We start from the raw sequence: 21,722 nt of genomic DNA, 5'->3' as shown, positions 1-21,722 counted from the left end.
TCTCAGAATTATTGTTGAAACTACGAAAGAGAATTTTTCCATCGGTTTATTGTTTGATTTAATTGGTATTTGGTCTTGCGTGTCACAACTACATCTATTGAAAGAATGTTTTCTGCTATAAAATTTGTGTAAGGCAAACCAAGAAAATAGTATCGTACATTCCTCCTCCATTCATTCCTACACTGGTGCAAATAGGGTGATCTTTGTTCTCTTTATTCACTATTCAACAAGAATTCTTTCTCTACACGGTATTATCTTGTTCTTCTTGTTACCATCATCGATTACACTCAACGGTAGTTGCGGTACGTTGCAGATCTGTGCAAACTCCATGAGGTCCTTGGGTCTGGGGAGACGAGTAGCGAGGCCTGGGAAAGGCAAAATAGTCATTTCATGCTCAAAGTCTTCCCTTTGTTTGTAAAAAGTAGTTTCAGTTTATTTGTTTTGTAGAGATCTAGTTTAGGCATGAAAAGTCTTCCCTTTGTTTGTAAAAAGTAGTTTCAGTTTATTTGTTTTGTAGAGATCTAGTTTAGGCAGCCTTACCGAGATCATACGCCTTGGCAGCCACAGTGGCTGCAATTTGAGCTGAGATTTTTCTAATGCCTGTAAATGGAGGATATATCAGTCCTTTCGCGTAGTTCTCCTCCGTTGCCTGAGCTGCCAATGCTTCCGCTGCGAGCAAAAGTGTTGGTTATAACACATCAACAAATGAGGCGTACAAGAATAGAAGATGAAACCAGATTTATGTAGTATTTTACTTACATGCTGCTAAAAGCAGATCGTCGTGCACACGGATCGTACCAGACATTATCAGTCCTAAACCGAATCCGGGGAATATGTATGCATTGTTTGACTGAGAAAATGCAACAATTGAGGAGAGATATGAAGTGATGGATCTTAAATTTTTCATTAATGTTGCTACGTTTATGTATAGAGCTGAACCTGGCCAGACACGTATGTTTTCCCGTTGTACTCAACCGGGGGGAACGGGCTTCCGCTAGCAAATATTGCACGCCCCTAAGACAGTTCTCTAGTTTCATCAACATGAACATGAACATGAACACGAAACTACAAAACTGTACTATGAGAGAATAAATACATTAATTTACCTCACTCCATGTGTAGGCTTCTTCAGCAGTACATTCCGATTGTGAGGTTGGATTTGACAAAGCAAGAATAAGAGGTTTCTGAAAGCATCATAATGATGTTATTAGATTAGTTTGTGTGTGGAGAGAGAGAGAGAGAGGGAGAGAGAGAGAACCTCATTGTTGGTTGCCATAGCCTCTACGACTTCTTTTGTGAAGGTCCTTCCAACACCAGAAGTCCCGATTAGTACTGAGGGCTTTATCTCCTGCCACTTAAAAGAGCATATTTTATTGAAAAAACAAGATCAAGAGTTTTCAAGTTACTTTTTTGTATTGCATCTCTTGTTTCACTTTTAAGAATTCAAACGCATAATATTGTACAAGCTCTCACCTTAACTGCATCTAACAATTCTCGAACTGGTTCATGCTCGTGAGCCCAAGGCAGTTTGAAATGGCTGAAGAGACTCTTTGCGAGAGCTAACAATCAACCCCTGTCATTAATGACAGAGCTGTTCACAATCTTGATAGAATTTGAACAAATATACACATGATCTGCCTAAAACAGATGAAAAAACCCGTACCTTAGAGTCCACAAGCCAAATTTTCTTCCTTGTCTCCTCGACTGGAGTCTTCGCCTACAAGAGCAGGAGTGACGACCCGCATGACTAAAAGCTCAAGCATAGGAAGCTATAGAGAGGATGGTGAGACTGAATAGTTACCCTTTTGGACATCTCAAGCGCGATAAGTTCAGCTATACGGTTCCAGCCTACCATAGCCACAATAGACAAGAAAATTAGAAACTAAAATATGGTAGGTAATGTGCTGTTTTTCGACATCCATATCTTGATCTTCATAGAATTTTTATAGGAACGAGAAAAATTCAAGCATTGGCTGCAGAATCAAGCGAAAAAATTGCCTAAAAAGAAACTTTTACTCTAAGAAGCTAGTATGAAAATCAGATCGAGCCTGACCTCTCCTGCCCCAAGGAATAAGAATGTATGATCTGCTAAGTCTTTCCCATTAGTTTTGAGGCTGAAACTACGCCAGCAAGTACCACAGCAGCAGTTCCCTGATTATGACGAGAGAGGAGAAAATTTTAGGTCTTCGTGAATTTGGAACAGATCTATAACGTGAGCTTACTTGGGATGATATATTAGATTTACACTATTTATGATTGAGTATTGAAATATTACACAAGCAAGCAACCTCAAATTGTTTAATCTATCAGATTATGCAATGGATTATTGACCTATATTATTTCTTATCTATTTAGGTTTATCACCCAAAGCAAACACCCCTCGTGTTTGTTCACCTGGATATCATCATTAAACACGAGATGGGTCGTGCGATACTTGGCCAAGAAGATCAAACGCGTTATGATTTGCAAAGTCTTCAACTGGAAAAAGAATAAAAATGTTAATTCAATCAAGGAAATGTTTGGCCTTCTTAAAGAATAGTTGAAATATTTCATGGTGCTGCAGACCTGTATTAGGATCTTCTCACATAGTTTTGTTTGACGGCCGTCATGAACTCTTCGAGAAGCTCAGCATACTCCTACAAGTAGATCAGAATGTGCGAAAGATTGCATCTCGTATAGAGAAAAATGGCTTTTAAGAAATGGGCAGATTGTGAAACCTGCCCGGTAGCTCTGTTCTGCTTAAGGCCAATGTAGAAACTCGTCGTCCAACAACTTCTTATTATTCGTCCCTACGTCAATTGTAATAGGCAGGCACTGGCAAATTGCAGATTCAGGTAAGTGTTCTGTTATTTTCAACAATTCACCCAATTTCAAAATGTGCAGATAGAAGTGAAGTTTGTAACTGTATATAAAAAGAAGCCAGTTTTTCCATGGCAGTAAATAATGTAACACAGCATAATCGATCAAGGGCCACTGCGACTGCGTAGTCAATGCAGCATTAAAAACAAAGTTAACTCACTTACTCAGTAAAACCAGTTTTAATTAAGACTAACCAAGCTTTGTATGGAGAGAGCAAAAACCAAGTAATATCTACACTTACAGCTGAAGGGCGAACGCCTCCTAGAGCTGTATATAGAGAGAGTTTCCCCACAGGAATCCCCATGCCCTGCAACATTATTGTGAGAAATTAGTGATCCAAGATAAATTAGATAGGCATTTCAAATTTAATGAATTATATGAACCTGACAGCCAAGGTCTCCAAGGCCTAAAATGCGCTCACCATCTGTGACCACAATCACTTGAATAGCCTTTTCAGGCCAGTTTCTCAATACTTCAAGAATCCTTCCCCTGGAAAAGATACGAGGGACTCATAAGTTATCAAACAATCTTCAGTGATGTAAGAATGAGACTAGAAATTAAGGGCATGTGTGAGGACTACTTTACTTCTCTTTCAAGCTGATATAGAGTCCCTGAGGACCCCTGAAAATGCTGCCGTACTTCTGGCAAGCCTCACCTACGACTGGTGTGTAGACTACGGGAAGCAACTCCTCGACATTGTCTATCAGAAGCTTGTAAAAGAGCCTTTCATTTCTCTCCTGGTACAAATTTGAGAGATGGTGAGTAGAGTTATGGTCATTGGATATCAGAGTGGGGGACACAGAAAATTTTACTCAGGGGTTACCATTCAAATTCCAACCATCCAAAGTGAAAAACTCAAGAAACAGAATCTTCTATATAAGATGTCGATTTAATAATGGAGGATTTTGAATTTGAGTAGTATCTTTAAGCAACTTCACCTGGAGATCCATCATCGCCATGTACTTATGCAATGGCACAGTATACTGGAGCAGAATTTGCAACAACCTCTTCTCCTGCAGCTCTTGAGAGATGACAGCTGGAGGTAGAAGGCCCTTCAAATAATGTGCATCTCTCTCTTTCTCAGAAAATGCCAGTCCTTTATTGTGGCGTGGATCACGCAACATACTATACCCACTGTAAAATCCCACTAAAAGAACCAAAAACTGGAAGATAAGTAAAACAAAGTAAATACTCCCTCCGTCCCGCACTACTTGCACGTTTCATTTTCGGCACGGAGATTAAGGAATGAGTGTATAGCAAAGTCAAATATTACGGTTGTAGGTGAAAATTTTTACTAAAAATAGAAATAGTGCAAATAACTTGGGACGCCCAGAAAGGAAATAAGTGCAAGTAGTCCGGGACGGAGGGAGTACAATAAAAGGAACAAGATACAAACTATAGTCTTCTTCAAGTCGAGTCGAGGTGACCCTCTCTCCGCAAGACGAAATACGCCTCGGCTAGTGCTCACGGATTGGCGTAATGTCCCCAAAGATGAAACGACTTTCCTCCTATCGAGTTGAAGCACCTCAAACTCGTAGGCTCCGGCGAACTTGAATTGGAGGCGAGAACCGAGCAATGCAATGCTCCTAAGATGCACACTAGAATGCTTGAGCTAGAGAGAAGAGAGAATGTTTTTTGTTGGTGTGTTCTCTTCTCCTAAATCCCATCTATTTATAGGTGAGGAAAGACCAAGTGAAAAGTCTCACCATCAAGGCACCTCATAAAGTAAATGGAGGATACCTTAAGATGAAAGGCCAAAGGCCTAGCCCTTTCAAAAAACCACACGTTTTTCCTACAATCCCCCACATTGGTTAGAGCGCTGCAAGCTCAAACCAACACCAGACACAAATGCATGTATGCAGACTCTTTTGCTCAGTTCTCAAGAAACGATACTGTATTTGGAAAGGTAACTTGTGGTTTTGAACCTTCCATAGTCAACACTATCGGACATACCGGCGGGCTAGTGGACGCGATGCCTTGAACTATTCCTCCTTGGTGTATGCCTAGTTGATGGGGTACGAACTAAACCCTAATGGCAAGCCCAATAACAGTGACGGCCCATCAGCCCAGAGCCCAAGAAAGAGTATCTGTTCGGCACGACCAAAGAGTTCGGCACGACCAAAGAGTTCGGACTCAGCCTACAGCTCGGTAAAAGCCGACCAGTCAAGCTCTCCTCTCAGATCGGCAAGAGTTGATCGGTAAAGTCCAGCAGTTCGGTCTCAGCATTCGACCGAACTAGGAGTTAGTGGACTCATGAAAGGCCTCCACGACCTCCACTATACCCACGATCTATTTAGTGGTATGAAGCAGTTATTGAGCAGTTATTGCTCACCCACGATCTTGTTAGTGGGGCTGCAAACCACGACCTTAGTTCAATGTATAAATAGAACTTAGATCAGATAGAAAAGGGTTAAGCTCTCTAGAGATAAAATAGCATATAGCAAGTCTGTGTTGTAAGCTGTATTCGCAGATCAAGCAATACAAACCTGCCCCCATTTCTCCCCGTGGACGTAGATTTACCTCAGTAAATCGAACCACGTTAAATTCATTGTGTCATAATTCTCTACCAGCATTTACTAACATCAATAATTCGCGGAACCATCACTGGCGCCGTCTGTGGGAAACAGAGAACAAAATTGTGATAAAGCGAATTTTTGATCCATTTTTTCCACCCAAAAAATGCATACCAGATCGCAGAGTGCCCGTATTCCTGCCCGTGAGAACCAGGAGGAAGCCAATCCATCCCACAGGTCTGGAAAACAGCCTAGGGATAAATCCACCACCAGTTCTCATGGCGAAGGAACAAGCCGCTCCAAAAATCGTCCCACTGAGTCTTCCCAGCAGCCCGATTTGAATGAGGCTGTCAAGCAGTTTTGGAGGCGAAGCAGGAGGAATTCTTAACCTTCCTGCGGAAAAGCCAAAAACAGTCGGAGACGAAAACGGCGGATTCTCCTTCTCCCTCCGCACAAGAAAGTCACTACCGCAGTAGTGCCGTGGCTTCCAGGAAGAAGAGTCCTCAGCCCCGACATATTCCTGTTCCTCCTCGGTACCGGAATCACAGGAGAACTCAATCTCCTCCATACCGACGAGATATCGGATTCGCCGTGTACGGAGCACTGAAGACTCCGTTCTCGGACGACATCACCCGAACTCCCCTACCACAGAACTACCGAACTCCGTCGATGACTTACGACGGGCTCGTGGACCCTCACGATTTCTTGGGGCGCTATCAATATAACATGGCGAACCAGGGTCTCAACGAGGTCCACATGTGCAAGCTGTTTCCCGAGCTGCTCATCGGGAACGCGAGAAGGTGGTTCGATAGCCTCCCCAAGGCAGCATCAGATCTTACCGAGATCTAATGGATGCCTTCCACAGGAGGTTTTTTCAGAAAGCGGAAGCCCGAATCACTTCGGCTCAGCTGCTTTCCATTCGTCAAGGTCGCGACGAAAAAATCAGCGACTTTATGACAAGATTCCACAAGGAATGCCTGCAAGTAGACGATCTCAACGATCTGCTTGTCATTTCGGCATTCCAAAATGGAATCCTGCCCGGAGCTCTCTACAGGAAGCTCGTTGAGTGCGGTCCGCAGACAGCTCAGGAAATGTGGGACATTGCGGACCAGTACTCCCGGGCCGATGAGGCAGACCGTCGCAAACGGTCGTTAGACAGCTCATCGTCCCGAGGAGACAGAAGGAAGTCCGATCATAGCGATCAGGGGCATCCTCGCCGGACTCCATTTGAAAGAATTCAAAGGGCTCCGGTGCAAGACAGATTGGGACCTCGTCTCAATCCCGAGAAGCCGCCCGCTCAGTTCGTCCCGCTGAACAAGCCGAGAGCGGAAATTTTCGAATTGCACTCTGACCTATTCGAAAAGCCAAAGCGGATGACGAAATCAGCGCGCGCCGACCACAGGATAGCTACTGCTCCTACCATCAAGACCACGGTCACGATACTGAGGAGTGCAGAAACTTGGCTGCAGGTATCGACGTTCTTGTGAAGGCAGGGACATTGAAAAAATACCGAAACAAGCAGCCAAAGAAGAATAAAAAGCAGAGTGGTGCGAACTGCGCTCCTCAGGATCCGAAAAGGCAGCCGGATCCCGAAGACGATGACGAGCCGCAATATGATGGAGTAATCCAGACTATTGACGCGCTCCCTGCCGGGAAGACCAAGTCGTCCCTAAAGTCAGAACGCAGAGGCTCCAATCGAGAGGAGCCAACGCATAAAAGGCTGAAGCAGGACGAAGTGATTACGTTCTCGGCTGCTGATCCCGTCCCGGCCATCTCTCCTCACCAAGACGCCATTGTCATCCAAGCCGGAGTGGCAAACAAACTGATCCACAGGGTGTTTGTGGATACAGGAGCGTCGGTTAGCATTCTTTTTAAAGAGTGCTTCGACAAACTAGAAGTGGACCCAGCTCGGCTCAGTCCGGCTCCGCTTCCCCTGAAGAGCTTCACCCAGGAGGACACCCGCCCTGAATGGTATTATCAGCCTTCCGATCACGGTGGGGAAAGCGCCTACTAGCTCCAGTACGATGATTGAGTTTTTCGTGGTGAAAGCTCGGTCCCCGTACAACGTCATCCTGGGAAGAGACTGGCTCAACACAGTTCGGGCCGTTTGCTCCACCTATCACCTCACCATCAAGATCCCCACTAAAGGAGGGATAGCGGTCATCCGAGGTGACCAAAAGAGAGCAAAGGAATGTCTGCAAATTGCGCTTAGAAGTGCCGAGCAGTCAGATCGGCACCACCAAGCATAGCAATCACAGCAGCCGGAGTCAGAGGCGATGACCGAAGCATACCGGAGCCGAACTCGATGACAGTTCAGCTGTACGAAGACGATCCATCCAGAACGGTTAAGATCGGCTTCGCGGGAACGCCCCTACTTCGGGAAAAAACCATCCAGCTCCTCAAGGAGTATAAAGACGTCTTTGCATGGTCTCCGTTGGACATGACCGGAGTGCCCCCCGAGGTAATCACTCATCGGTTAAATATTGATCCTTCAGTCCGGCCGATAAAACAGAAGCAAAGACTCTTTGCGGCAGAACGAAATCAAGTCATCCATGACGAAGTCCGTCAATTATTGAAGGCGGATGTGTTATTCGAAGTGAAGTACCCTTCGTGGGTAGCCAATCCTGTCATGATCAAGAAAAAGGAAGGAGGATGGCGGATGTGCATAGATTTCACCGATCTAAATAAGCACTGTCCCAAAGATTGGCTATCCCCTTCCGAACATAGATAAAAAAGTAGAAGCTTTGATAGGCTTTGAAATTTTTTGTTTTCTTGATCTGTACAAAGGATACCATCAAGTTTTAATGGATGAGATTGACGCTTCAAAAACGGCCTTCATTACTGATTTCGGCATTTTCGCTTATAAAAAGATGCCATTCGGTTTAAAGAATGCCGGAGCCACTTATCAAAGGATGGTAGACAAGCTTTTTTCGGCACCCTGATTGGAAAGGAGGTCGAAGTGTATGTTGACGATATAGTCGTCAAAAGCAAAGCACTTCGGAGTACGAGCACAACCTCAAGTCCACTCTCAACGTGCTCAAGAAAGCCAACCTCAAACTTAATCCCCAAAAGTGTACCTTTTTGGTAGATTCGGGAAAGTTTCTGGGTTGTTGGGTTTCAAAGGACGGACTCAAGGCAAACCCCTCAAAAGTTCAAGTTGTTCAAAACATGGCAATGCCGAAGTCCATACATGACGTGCAAAGGCTAACCGGATGTCTAGCCGCACTGAATCGATTCCTTTCTCAAGCAGCCGAAAAGCAACTGCCGTTCTTCACGGTGTTGAAAAAGGCACCAAAGTTCGAGTGGGGAGGCCGAGCAGAAAAAGGCCTTTGACGAGCTCAAAAGTTATCTAGCCGAGCTTCCTATGCTCTCTGCTCCACCGAAGCCGAAGTAATATTCTTATACTTAGCGGCATCGGATCAAACCATCAGCGCGGTGCTTGTACGAGAAGAAGGCCTAAAGCAGCTTCCCATCTACTTTACAAGCCGAGCATTAAGAGGTCCAGAAACAAGGTATCAACCACTGGAAAAGATTGCTCTGGCATTAGTAAATGCAGCAAGGAGACTGCGGCCATACTTCTATGCTCACAAGGTATGCGTCTTAACTGATCTGCCACTTCGGCAAGTGTTGACCAAACCGGAAGCATCAGGCAGAATCGCCAAGTGGGCTATAGAGTTGGGAGAGCACACAATTGAATATCTACCTCGGAAAGCCATCAAGGGACAAGCCTTGGCAGATTTTCTTGCAGAAGCAAAGTTCGATCAAGCAATTCCTGTTATTGCCGAACAGAAGAATTCTGCCAATGCCGAACTAGCACAGCCCTTGGAATCCGAAGTAGAACCGCCGGACTGCTGAGCGGATTCGTAGATGGAGCTTCAAACAAGATGGGAAGTGGAGCTGGTATTCTACTTGTCGCTCCCGACGGACACGAGGTAACCTACTCACTTCGGTTCCTATTCCCCACTACTAATAATGAAGCCGAGTACGAAGCCATCCTGGCCGGACTCCAGCTAGCGCAAAGTCTGCTCGTCAAATCTCTCAAAGTCCATTGTGATTCACAAGTCATAGTAAATCACATGTTGGGTACAAGTGAAGCTCGTGACGAGAGAATGAAGAAGTATTTGGACAAAGCGCAAAGCATCAGCCGAAGTTTCTCCTATTTTCGGATAATCCGCATTCCCAGAGCGGAAAATAGCCGAGCAGATACCTTAAGTAAGTTGGCCTCAGATCCGAGCTCAAAGGCGGAAGAATTAATGCATCGAAGCATTGATGATGAAGCCGATGGTACATTCAGTATCCAGCTCGCCGAACTGGATGACGCCGATCTTGCAGTATCTGGATCAAGGACAATTGCCCGAGGATAAGAGAGAAGCTCGGAAGATCACGTGCCGAGCTCTTCGGTACGAACTTCATGAAGGAGTCCTCTTTAGAAAGTCTTACCTCCAGCCGTTATTGCGGTGCGTAGGACCAGAAGAGACGGACTACATCCTCAGAGAAGTTCATGAAGGATCGTGCGGTAGCCACATCGGAGCCAGAGCTTTAGCTAAAAAAGTTCTGAGATGGGGATATTATTGGCCAACCATGGTACAAGAGGCAGTGCAGCTCGTCAAGAAGTGTACGAAGTTGCCAAATTCATGCAAATGTCCCAATGGATGCCGCAGACCGATCTGTACACTATGCAAAGCCCTTTGCCTTTCATGCAATGGGGCATAGACATAGTGGGACCACTTCCTCAAGCTCCTCGGCAAATGAAATTCCTTATCGTTGCCGTGGACTACTTCACGAAGTGGGTGGAGGCTGAACCATTAGCTACGATAACGAGCTCAAAGGCATTGGACTTCGTCTGGAAGAACATAGTGTGCCGATTTGGCATACCCCACATCCTCATCTCGGATAATGGGACTCAGTTCACCGACAAGACGTTCAAGAATTGGTGCCAAGAGCTGAACATTCAACAGCGGTTCACTTCGGTCTCCCATCCCCAAGCAAACGGACAAACGGAAGTAACGAACCGGATTCTGGTGAAAGGGTTAAAAGCTCGGTTAGAACAAGCCAAAGGACAATGGGTAGAAAATCTCCCTCAAGTCCTATGGTCCTACCGAACTACACCCAAAACCTCCAACGGTGAAACTCCGTATAGTCTGGTGTACGGCACTGAAGCCGTAATTCCGGTGGAGATCGGCGTACCCAGTCCCCGAACTCTAAACTTCTCCTCAGAAATGAATGACGACGGACTGAGAGCCGAACTAGATCTCGCCGAAGAAAGAAGAGAATTGGCGTGCATAAAAGCAGCCAAGTATAAGGAGCAAGTAGCCCGGTATTATAACCAAAGGGTGAAAAAGCTTCAATTTCAAGTGGGAGATCTCGTCTTGAGAAACAACGAAGTAAGCCGAGCAGAAAAGCTGGGCAAACTCGAGCCCACATGGGAGGGTCCGTATCGGGTGTCAGAAGTCCTCGGCAAAGGGTCTTATAAATTGACTCACATGTCAGGAGAACAAGTACCCCGAACATGGCACGTCTCCAACCTCAAGAAGTTCCACTTGTAAGAGACAAAGTCCGGTCAGTCTGTCTTGTGTCTAGTTCGGTCATAGGGGTACATGTTTTTATTTGTTTGTTTTTTTACTTGTACCTTTTACTTGTCGTTTTATGAAAAGTTTAAAGTTTTTTTCTTTCGTCTTTTTCATTTTTTCTCTATGTGTTTTGTCTCTATGTGCTTGTCGTCTCTTACAAATGGTACCAAGGTATATCGTTCTTTAAAGACTGATCCCCTTTTTAGATCGATTATTAAAGACTATTGTGAGTCCAAGCTTCTAAGGAGGATATAAGACCACAATTCAGCTTAACAAGCAGTCCGTCTGAAACGAACTGCAATAAGCCAACGATTGTGCGTCCAAGCTTCCAAGGAGGATACAAGACCGCAATTCAGCTTAATAAGCACTTCGTCTGAAACGAACTGCAATAAGGGAAAGTCCGATCCACGCGATAAACCTCGCCGAATTAGGACGACCGAGTTCGGTCAAAGAAGTTTACCTCATAAGACCGAGGACGACCATGTCTAGTCAAAGAGGTTTACTGCATAAGACCACTTCGGTTAACTGGGAAAGTCCGATCCACGCGATAAAACTCGCCGAATTAGGACAAGGGAAAGTTCGATCCCGGCGACAAAAATCGCCAAATTAGAACACAAACCGAGTCCGGTCAAAGATGTTTATTTCGTCAGACCAAAGACGAGTCCGGTCAAAGATGTTTATTTCATCAGACCAAAGACGAGTCCGGTCAAAGATGTTTATTTCATCAGACCAAAGACGAGTCCGGTCAAAGAAGTTTATTTCATAAGACCAAGGACCAAGTCCGATCAAAGAAGTATACTTCATAAGACCGAGGACAAGTACGATGAAATTTTTTCGCTAAGCTGTAAATACAGTGTTAGAGGCGGGAAACAAAATTTCATTTTTCAAATCTTGTTCAGCATACAACTCCGCTACCCTACTATTACAAAGGACTATTCTACTGTCCGGGGTTGCTAAAGTTGAGCCACCTATTCACAAAATCCTCTGGAAGCGAGTTCGGTCGTTCCGAGCAGATGAAGAATAAGCAGGTCGACGAGATGCTATCCTCGACCCAACGCCTCTTCCCCGAGCCCGAGAAGTCCTAACACCTCGGCGATGAAGAGTCTCTGCAATAAGCATCTGCTGATCTTGCTCGCTCATAGTCACAACTCCTCGGCGAATTTCAGTCCGTCCCTGTCTTGACGATTCCGGTTGCTCCTGAGCCCGTTCTCGTCTAGACGTTTCCGGCTGTTCCGGAGTTCGTTGTTGACTTGGAGTAGGATTTTGAACAAGGGAACCAGAGGTTTGATCTGGAGTGCGAGCATCTGTTGGCACGATATGCCGAAGGAATCTTTCTATGGAGGGGCGCCGAGAAAGAACAATGTTGTACCGAGAAGCCCAACGCCGTAGTGATTTCACAACTTGTTGGCAAGCCGAGCTCTCCAGCGCATTGTTCCTCCGGAGTACAAGATATTCCTCCCACAGTTCGTCAACTCGACTCTGAACATCTGATATGGTCAATCCCCCCGCGCACACGGATGTAATCCTCGTACGCAGTCCTCTCAGCAATGGTCGTATTCAGCTCGGCCTCCAGATCCTTCTTATCGGACTCTAAGTCCTTATTATCGGCCTCCAGCTTCACTAAACGAGCCAGAAGCTCGTCATTCTTCGTCTGATCGGCTATAGCTCTTTTCTCAGCTTCGTCTAAAGCCGAAGAGTACAGCCGTTTCCAGTAAAGTATCTCCATCTCCTTGAGTACAAAGCAGCTATGTTAGTTCGGCAGCTGTACCGAGCAGATAGTAAAATACAACAGGAATAAAGGCGAGTACGAAAAGCTATACGAAGACAAGTGTAGAGAATTTTTCATTCACAAGGAAAATTTTTTTACACTAGGAGGGCTTCAAGGCCATTTTACAAGGAAGAAACTAGACTAAGAGAAGGGAGACGAAATCATACTCCGCCAGCTTCGTCTCCGGCTCCTTGGTCTGGGTCAGCTTCTTTCTCCTGAGCTACCTCAGCCTCGGCCTCGCCTCCTGCCGGCCTCGCCTCCGCCTCCTGATCGGCTTCCTTCTCCGGATGCCCGGCCCGCTCGACTTTGGCTTCCAGCTCCAGCAGCTCGGCCTCACCCTCTCCGTTGTAAGTCGAAGCGGGTGAAACGGGTCCCACGGAGGCAAAGATAGCCTCCAGGTTCTCGTCCCGATCAGCTCGACAACTCCGGACTCGGTCTGCAGAAAGCAGGACCGAGGATGAAGCGAGCTCCTCCAGGAGCGGCAGATTCTGAAGCCGAGCTGCTATCTCTCGGCTGTACAGAGGCAGCACGACGTCGGCCCCCTGCTCGCCCTTATCGGCAATTAGCCTTACCAGACTACCGACAAAGGCCGAGAACTGGCTGCTCAAAAAGAGTCTCTCCGTGTAGGCACGGAGACCCTCTCCTTGGGCAACCACGGCGGCAGCATCCCTCTGTTTCGTCTGCTCTCGCTGGATGACGAGCTGGTTTTTGGCAAACTGAGCTTCATCCTGGGCCGAAATCCTAGCAGCCCTGGCTTTCTCAAAGTTTGCCTCAGCCTGCTCGGCCCGGTGACAAGCAGCCGCCAATTTCCTCTGCATCTCGGCATAGTCGTTGGACGCTTTGGAGAGTTCGACGGCGACAAGCTTGGAGAGCATATCATTCCTCTGAAAATGGATAAGGAAAAAAGTTAACAGAGGGCACCAAAAATACAGGACAGAAGCCAAGCCAAGGAATCAAGAAGACAATTCACCTCGGCGAAGTCCGTGGGCCATAGAAATGGCTCACAGATATGCTCCGAAGGAGGCGCTAAGACCATGTCTTTCTCTGGCGCTCTCGGGGGCTTCTGGGTCTTCCCCTTCCTACTTGCCGAAGTCGACTCCGGCTTCTTTGGACCCGAAGAGGTCTTTTTGCCTCTTCGGATTCTTCTCGGCATCAGGCGCCGAGCTGGTAGCCTTCTCTCTCTCCGGCTCCACAAGCTCGGAGGACTTTCTGATAGCCTTATTCAACATGAACACTGCCAAAAAGCAAGAAAGCAAAGTCAGATTTTCTTCGTTAAAGCAGTAGAGCATAAAGATAAAGAGAAATCCTCACCCTCGGCCTCTTCGTCCGAAGACGAGATGTCGAACACGACGTCGCCCTTGACGAGCTCAGACTCCGTGTATTGTTTCCTAACTATGGGAATCTTGTTGAGCTCGCCATCGAGCTCGTCCAACGGTTCAGGCCGAGGGTGACGGATAACGGACTCCGGCCCTCTCCAGGGAAAACTAGGAGCCGCGGTCCTATCATAGTAGAAGAAGCGATTTTGCCACTTCGGCCACTTCGTTTACAAAAGGCCCTAAAGGGCTGTAAAGGGATCAAGTAAAACCAAGACCCCTTCCTCTTAAATTGAAAGAATTTAAGGATCGCCTTCAAAGACAAATCCCTTCCTAACCTACGGAGTTCGGCAGCGAAGGCCGACAAGTGCCTCCAAGAGTTCGGAGTCACCTGGCCTAAAGGAAGCTGAAAAAAATCTAGTAAATCTATAAAGGCAGAAGGGAGGGGGAAACGAAGCCCGCATTCTAAGCAGGCCTCGTACACGGTGACGTAACCCTCCGGCGGGGAGTCAGCCCTGTGATCACCGTCAGGTACCACCGCCTTCCCCCCAGGAAAAGAGTATTTTTCGTAAAGGGATATCACAGTATCCTTACTCAAGATACTGTGAAAATACTCTACGGTCTTCTCCCCGGATTCTTTCCGGCTAGAAGACCCCTTACCCCCTTTCCTAACGCTACCCGACTCCGAAGAAGAAGAAGAAGACATTTTTCTTACTTTTTGAAGGTGAAGATAGTCTGAAAAAATTCTTGAAAGCGGAGAGAGAATTTTCGCAAGAAAGAGAGTATAGAAGACGCAACAGCAAAAGTGCTTCAATGATGAAGAAAGAGCGTATTTATCAGATACGGGAAAGATTTCGAAATCGTTGCGCCGTTTCGAATCCCACCTTTTCAGGAATCAACGGCCGGATTTTACTGTCGCATTTAATGCAGGCATGCGCTAGGCACGTCCCCTGACGTCAGCCTCCCCCTTACCGTTATCCAGAATGACGAAGTGACTCACCTCGCCGAAGTGATCCACTTCGCTTTTCGGGGGGGGTAGTGATGGGGTACGAACTAAACCCTAATGGCAAGCCCAATAACAGTGACGGCCCATCAGCCCAGAGCCCAAGAAAGAGTATCTGTTCGGCACGACCAAAGAGTTCGGCACGACCAAAGAGTTCGGACTCAGCCTACAGCTCGGTAAAAGCCGACCAGTCAAGCTCTCCTCTCAGATCGGCAAGAGTTGATCGGTAAAGTCCAGCAGTTCGGTCTCAGCATTCGACCGAACTAGGAGTTAGTGGACTCATGAAAGGCCTCCACGACCTCCACTATACCCACGATCTATTTAGTGGTATGAAGCAGTTATTGAGCAGTTATTGCTCACCCACGATCTTGTTAGTGGGGCTGCAAACCACGACCTTAGTTCAATGTATAAATAGAACTTAGATCAGATAGAAAAGGGTTAAGCTCTCTAGAGATAAAATAGCATATAGCAAGTCTGTGTTGTAAGCTGTATTTTCGCAGATCAAGCAATACAAACCTGCCCTCATTTCTCCCCGTGGACGTAGATTTACCTCAGTAAATCGAACCACGTAAATTCATTGTGTCATAATTCTCTACCAGCATTTACTAACATCAATAATTCGCGGAACCATCACTAGTCAATAGCATCAACACAATATTGTCTCAACTCCATCAGTTCTCACGTTTGTGTCCGTTTCGGCCGTGGAACACCTCTTTGGAATTCATAAGTGACTCACACACACGAAGCGGCCCCACTTCTCACTTACATAGGTGATTCTTCCATGAGTATCCTGTCATACTGCATCTCCTTGAGATTTCAAGAATCATTAAAAGTCAAAAGACTTAACCTCTTACCACGTGCAGGTTACAACACTCAATGCTTTCTAAAGAATGAGCGAAGATTAGAATCTTCTGAGTGTTACATCTAGATTTGTATAGCTTCGTTTTCCCATTGAACCAATCCCATGGGATCTCCAATCGTATGGTTGGGTTCACTATACTCATCTTTTAAGATGTGGTTTTCAGTCCCATTCCTTTTAGCAATTTATGCATTTGATCACGGTTTAAACCTTTTATTAACGGATCCGCTAAGTTATCCACTGACTTTACATAGTCAACTGAGATAATGCCACTTGTGATCAACTGCCTTACGGTATTATGTCGCCAACGAATATGTCGAGACTTACCATTATAAAAGCCACTTTGTGCTCTACCTATAGCTGCTTTGCTATCACAGTGTATCAATACTGCGGGCACTGGCTTCTTCCAACATGGAATACATTCTAGGAAATTTCTGAGCCACTCGGCTTCTTCACCTGCTTTATCCAAAGCGATAAACTCAGATTCCATGGTGGAACGAGCAATACACGTCTGTTTCGTTGATTTCCACGAAACAACACCACCCCCCACAGTGAACACATACCCACTTGTCGAAAATGAGTCTTTTGAATCAGAGATCCAATTTGCATCACAGTACCCTTCAAGTACTTGGGGGTATCTTGTGTAATGCAACCCAAAGTTAATACTCCCTCCGTTCCATAGTAGTGGAGTCATTTTGCCATTTTAGTACGTTCCATAGTAGTGGAGTCATTTCCCTTTTTAGTAAAAGTTAACACATTTCTTCTCACTTACTTTACTCTCTCTTACTTTATTCTCTCTTCATCTCTCTACTTTCTTAATCTCCGTGCCGAAAAGAAATGCCCCCACTACAATGGAACGGAGGGAGTAGTATACTTCAAGTATCTCAAAACTCTACACAGAGCTTTCCAATGTTCCTTACTCGGGTTACTCGTAAATCGGCTCAACTTGTTTATAGGACAAGCAAGATCAGGTCGAGTACAGTTTGTGATAAACATCAAACTTCCTATGACCTTTGCATACTCTTCTTGAGCAACAGAATAACTCATATTCTTGCTCAGATGGACATTGAGCTCCAAAGGAGTCTTTGCTGACTTACAATTAAACGAGTTGAATTTCTTAAGCATTTTCTCAACATAATGAGATTGCGTTAAGGCAATTCCCTCATTAGTCCTCAATATTTTGATTCCGAGAATCACATCAGCTAGACCCATATCTTTCATATCGAAATTTCTTTTCAACATGTTTTTTGTCTCGTTAATAATGGCACTATCGCTGCCCATTATCAACATATCATCAACATATAGACACACAATAACAAACCCGTTATCTGTGTTCTTAATGTAAACACACTTATCACACTCATTGATAGTGAATCCATTTGCCAACATCACGTTGTCAAATTTCAAATGCCATTGTAATGGTGCTTGCTTCAACCCATATAATGACTTTACCAGTTTGCATACTTTACGCTCTTGCCCAGGCACAACAAACCCTTCGGGTTGTTCCATATATATTTCTTCTTCCAGATCACCATTCAGAAACGCAGTTTTCACATCCATTTGGTGAATCTCAAGACTGTGCAAAGCAGCAATCGCTAGAAGCACCCGAATGGAAGCGATTCTCGTAACAGGTGAATAGGTATCAAAAAAGTCATACCCTTCTTCTGCTTAAAGCCTTGGACCACTAGGCGAGCTTTGTACTTATCTATAGTACCATCGGACTTATATTTCCTTTTCAGAATCCACTTGCACCCTAAAGGCTTACAGCCTTCAGGCAAGTCTACTAACACCCAAGTGTTATTTCTCATGATGGATTCAATTTCACTGTTGATAGCTTCTTGCCACCACGCCGCGTCTGGGCCAGACAGAGCTTCCGCCAATGACTTTGGTTCGTCATCCAACATAAAAGTTATGAAGTCGGGACCAAATGTTTTAGCAACTTTAACTCTTTTACCACGTCTTGGTTCAACATCCTCAGGACTTGACCTCGTCCTTTTTGGAGGATTAGAACTAGTGGATTCATCCATCATTCTTTCACTAGAACGATCATCTTGCCTCTTGCAAGGGTAAACATTCTCAAAGAATTTAGCATTCCTTGACTCAATCGTTGTTCCTTCAGCCACGCCAGGCACAGCTGACCTATGGACTAGGAAACGATAGGCACTACTATTAAGTGCATGGCCAATAAAGATGCAATCGACTGTTTTAGGGCCTATTGCAACTTGTTTCGGAGGTGGCACTCCTACATTCGCTAAACACTACCCCCACACTTTGAGGTATGAATATGAAGGTTTCTTCCCTTTCCACAACTCATAAGGAGTCACATCCCTATTTTTTAGTGGAATTTTATTCAGGATATGATTCGTTGTTAACACAGCCTCCCCCCACATGTTCTGGGATAAACCAGAATTAATCAACAAAGCATTCATCATCTCTTTAAGTGTTCTATTTTTTCGTTCAGCAACTCCATTTGACTGGGGAGAATATGGAGCCGTTGTTTGGTGAATTATACCACTTGCATGACATAATTCTGTAAACGGGGCAACATACTCACCACCTCTATCACTTCGAACACACTTAATTCGACAATTAAGTTGATTTTCGGCTTCATTTTTTAAGTCTTTAAACGCTTCAATTGCCTCATCTTTACTTCTTAATAAGTAAAGGTAACAATACCTTGTGCAATCATCTATAAATGTGATGAAGTACTTTTTACCACCTCTAGTTTGCACAAATTTTAAATCACATACGTCTGTATGGATTAACTCTAGAGGTTTTGTGCTTCGTTCTACCGAGCGAAACGGTAGCTTGGTCATTTTTGCTTCAACACAGACTTCACATTTTTCTTGTGAGTTAAACTTATCTACTTTTAGTAAATTAAGATTTACTAATCTTTTTATAGCAATTAGATTTACATGTCCCAATCTTTTATACCATAAATCAAAGCACTCAAGCAAATAAGAGGATGTGTCATATTCCTTATTACTTAATCCTTTTCCACGGTGAATGACCGTAACATTCAGTTCAAAAAGCCCATTCACTAGGTGACCTTCACCTATGAACTTTCCATACTTGGTCAATATAACCTTGTCACACTCAAATTCTAGTGAAAATCCATGATTTACTAGAAGTGAGCCTGACACCAAATTATTTCGGATGTCTGGGACATGCAGCACATCTTTAAGGGTAAGAATTTTTTCAGATCCTAATTTTATGAACACATTACCCACACCAATCACCTTAGAAGATGCTTGGTTTCCCATGCGTACTTTTCTACTCCCAACAGATTTGTAAGTAGAAAAAACGCTTCTCTCGGAGCACACATGACATGTGGCACCGTATCAACAAACCATTCATTTGGATTGTTACCATGGTTCACGTCGGAGACCATTGCGACCACCTCGTGATCTTTGTTGTTTATAACAACACGTTCAAATAATTTGCACAATATTGTCTCCACCAATAAGTACACAATTATATTGAACCATATGTGCATTGGTATATTCAACAACACATGCATCCCAATTACTACTACCAAGTCTAAATTGGTCTTGCTTGTCAAATGACAAACGATAAACATCATTCTCAAGAGAATAGATCTCAAGGAATTAACCACTCCATAGCGCATCGACATTGCGACCGTTTGTTGCTTTATTCCAGCTTTGAATTTCATGTTTCCTCCAGCTTCGGTCGACATAATTTCAACAAGAGTACAATATTTCGTCTTGCGATTGTTGGAAATATTGAAGCCTTTTAGAAGGGCAACCCTTGCTATTACAAAAGAACCAAAAACTGGAAGGTAAGTAAAACAAAGTAAATACAATAAAAGGAACAAGATACAAACTATAGTCTTCTTCAAGTCGAGTCGAGGTGACCCTCTCTCCGCAAGACGAAATACGCCCCGGCTAGTGCTCACGGATTGGCGTAATGTCCCCAAAGATGAAACGACTTTCCTCCTATCGAGTTGAAGCACCTCAAACTCGTAGGCTCCGGCGAACTTGAATTGGAGGCGAGAACCGAGCAATGCAATGCTCCTAAGATGCACACTAGAATGCTTGAGCTAGAGAAGAGAGAATGTTTTTTGTTGGTGTGTTCTCTTCTCCTAAATCCCATCTATTTATAGGTGAGGAAAGACCAAGTGAAAAGTCTCACCATCAAGGCACCTCATAAAGTAAATGGAGGATACCTTAAGATGAAAGGCCAAAGGCCTAGCCCTTTCAAAAAACCACACGTTTTTCCTACAATGCTCCTAAGACGCGAACTAGAATGCTTGAGCTAGAGAGAAGAGAGAATGCTTTTTGTTGGTGTGTTCTCTTCTCCTAAATCCCATCTATTTATAGGTGAGGAAAGACTAAGTGAAAAGTCTCACCATCAAGGCACCTCATAAAGTAAATGGAGGATACCTTAAGATGGAAGGCCAAAGGCCTAGCCCTTTCAAAAAAACCACACGTTTTTCCTACACAAGAAAGTGAGTTTGACAAATTTTGAGATCACATAATCTCCTATGGCAGGAAAATTATCCATCGTTTAGAAAAGCGTCATCCAACTATCTTCCCCTAAAAATCACAAAGTTTGTTCTAGCTCGAAATATGAAGTTTATATCCATAACCACTGAAAACACACAAATGATCGTAAATAAACATTCAAATTAAAGATTGAGAGTTTGAAAGGATTTAAGATAGAAACGCTGCAATCTACATCACCTAGCTTAACAAAATCTCAATTAGAAGAAGTTTCTAGATCACTCAGCTTGAAATCAATATCACAATTTCCACAAAAGTCCTGCTTAAATCCAGTGACCTAAATCTCATCCGTCATTCAGAACAACATCATACAACTACGACCAACATAAAATAAAATAAAACGCTCGCTAAGTAATTACTTAGATTTAGAAGTTTCTAGAATCACCTAGCAACAGAAATCGCCCATGGCGTGATTGGCTGATCCTCGGTGGCTCTGTCTTCACCATAGACATCTCGAACACCACCACCAATTCCACATTTATCGATTAAATCGAGAACTGATTCGCCGCTCAGATCCTTCATCGTGCTCTCCATCACAAATCTCGATCGGACACGGCTGCACCAAAATAATTTCAATGTAGACGAAAACAACACTCTAAAAAATCAATTTCATTTATTTTTCCTTCAGCGTCGTCTCATAAACAAAGAGATAGAATCCTGAAATGCAAAGTGTGAGACAGTGTGGAGTGATACCTGGAAAAAAAATCGGATCGAATAGCAGTTGCATGACAGAAGCGAGGATCGGCGTCGGAACCAGCGTCAGCGCGGGAATCGGCAGCGGTTTATCTATAGAGAAAAAGGACTGCTTCGTGTATGCATGAAAGATGGGAGAAGAAGCGCGTTTATCCATACACGTAGAGAGAGAAAATGGCAGCGGTTTGAGGAGAGAGAAACGGTTTTACCTCAGCTGATGTTAGCTCAGTTGCAGCAAATAACTAATTAACAGACTTGGCTCAATTTGATAGTAAATGAATGAGGATTCAATTCTCCAAAAAAAAAAATTAACTATATGAAATATCTATGATTAGCATACAATTATAGAGGATGAATAGATGAATGAGGATTCAATTCTCCAAAAAAAAAATTAAAACTATATGAAATATCTATGATTAGCATACAATTATAGGGGGCTTTCATCCGTTGCTAACTTTTCTTAAGTTGCTACATGTAATGTATTAAAAATATCAACACGATGGTAATAAAATATCAACATAAACTTAAGATGATATTTTAATACATTATGTTTACATTTTAAATACATTGATAAGTTAGCAATTTAAAAAAAATAACGTTATAATAGGTAGATTTGTATAA

General features: G+C 44.2%; 1 pseudogene; it reads right to left on the bottom strand.

Moving 5' to 3' along the window:
• Window positions 1–97: 97 nt before the first annotated feature.
• On the bottom strand, window positions 98–21,210 carry LOC121782468 (annotated as a pseudogene).
• Window positions 21,211–21,722: the final 512 nt, after the last annotated feature.

Source organism: Salvia splendens, chromosome 20 (genome assembly GCF_004379255.2).
Source record: "Salvia splendens isolate huo1 chromosome 20, SspV2, whole genome shotgun sequence".
NCBI classification, from domain to species: Eukaryota; Viridiplantae; Streptophyta; class Magnoliopsida; order Lamiales; family Lamiaceae; genus Salvia; species Salvia splendens.
Note: the sequence above shows the minus strand (reverse complement) of the source record. Positions and strands in the feature narration are given on the sequence as shown.